Below are 1,835 nucleotides of genomic sequence, written 5' to 3' on the forward strand. Positions count from 1 at the left end.
ATGCCAATCAACCCACACAGGGATTTTGGAAGGAGCCTCGATGAGATTTGAACTGGGTGACATGAAGAGAGAATTTGCCCCTATGGCTTTTGGGGAAGATTTTCAAAGGCACATGTGGCAGTCAGGCTCCCAGACACTTTAAAGTATTTAGGTGCCTAACTCCCCTAGAAATCAATGGGAGGTAGCCACTCACATACCTTTGGGGATGTGGGCCACAACTCCTACTGAATGTCCATGGGAATTGGGTCCATAAATTCCATAGGTGCCTTTGAATATCCCCCCCTTAGTTCCTGCAGCGGGTCATTCCTTCATATTATCTAGATATTTATTGTCTACTCACAGATGAAATATGTGGAAGAATCAAGAAGGGGGAACCTCACTGTGGTGACTGAATTCATTTTACAGGGATTGTCCAACCACCGCGAGCTGGAAGTGCCTCTATTTTCCATCTATCTGTTATTTTCTATCTGTTATTTTACACCATTACCCTGACTGGGAACATCCTTCTCACCACAATCACCATGGACCCAGCCCTTCACAACCCCATGTATTTCTTTCTCCGGGTCTTATCCTCCTGGAGATCTACTACACCTCGGTCACTGTCCCCAAGATGCTGGTGAACTTCCTCTCAGAGGACAAGAGCATTTCCTACATGGGCTGTGTTGTACAAATGTATTTCCTGCTCTTTCTTGGGGCAGCCGAGTGCTTCCTTCTGGCTGCTATGGCGTATGATCGCTATGTGGCCATATGCAACTCACTGAGGTACAGGCTCATCATGAACAGGATGGTGTGCCTTTCATTGGCAGTTCTCTCATGGTTCAGTGAGAATGTGGTGTCCCTAGTACAGACAGTCTGGGTTTTCACCTTGCCATTTTGTGGCTCCAATAAGATAAACTATTTTTTCTGTGACATTCCCCCATTGATTAAGCTTTCTTGCATTGACACATCTCAGTATGAAATGCAGTTGTTTTCAGCTTCTATATTGGTCATCTTCACTCCATTTACTCTCATCCTTGTGTCCTACATCTTTATTATCTCCACCATCTTAAAGATGGCATTGGCTGAAGGCAGACACAAAGCCTTCTCCACCTGCTCCTCACACCTCATTTTGGTGACGTTGTATTATGGCTGCAGCAGTCTGATCTATTTAAGACCCAACTCCATTAACTTACCAGACAGCAACAAAGTGCTATCTCTGATATACACAACTGTCACCCTGACCTTGAACCCTTTTATCTACAGCCTGTGGAACAAGGAGGTGAAAGAGGCTCTGAGGAGAATATTGGGGGACATGATGAACAGAAAAATATTTTCTCATAGAAAGTAATTTGGGTACACATCTTTTTTCTGATGTCAGTTATACAACTGTGCAAATCTGGAGTAGCTCTTTTGAAGTCAATGGCATTCAATGCTATGGTTGAACTAGTGTCCAAAAACTGCACAAAAGAAACACATAAAATGTTAATGTTCTATCCAATTTTTATATGCATTGGAATTAGAAATTTTGGCCAAAAAGCATCATCAAAGATTCAGAAATAATGATCATCTCCATAGCTGACTGAAACACAGAAAAATATCACAAAAAATCATCTGCATTTAATATAAATAGGCTTTCATTTTTTTCATTTCAACTCAATATTGCAATGAAGAATGTTGTTGAAATAACTAATTTTGGAAAATAATGTCCTCTATGTAAAATCATTGTATTGGAGACCACATGGGTATATGATTGTCTTCTAGATATCAGTATTTATTGAGAAGATCTTGCATGGTAAGGGGATATGGATAGCATCACTTCTAGGTTCATTGCACCGTTAAGATTAATGTTGACCAAA

General features: G+C 41.0%; 1 pseudogene; it reads left to right on the top strand.

Moving 5' to 3' along the window:
* The first annotated feature begins 342 nt into the window (after window positions 1-342).
* Window positions 343-1,327, top strand: LOC123346716 (annotated as a pseudogene).
* The last annotated feature ends 508 nt before the right edge of the window (window positions 1,328-1,835 follow it).

Source organism: Mauremys mutica, chromosome 12, assembly GCF_020497125.1.
Source record: "Mauremys mutica isolate MM-2020 ecotype Southern chromosome 12, ASM2049712v1, whole genome shotgun sequence".
Lineage (NCBI taxonomy): Eukaryota > Metazoa > Chordata > Testudines > Geoemydidae > Mauremys > Mauremys mutica.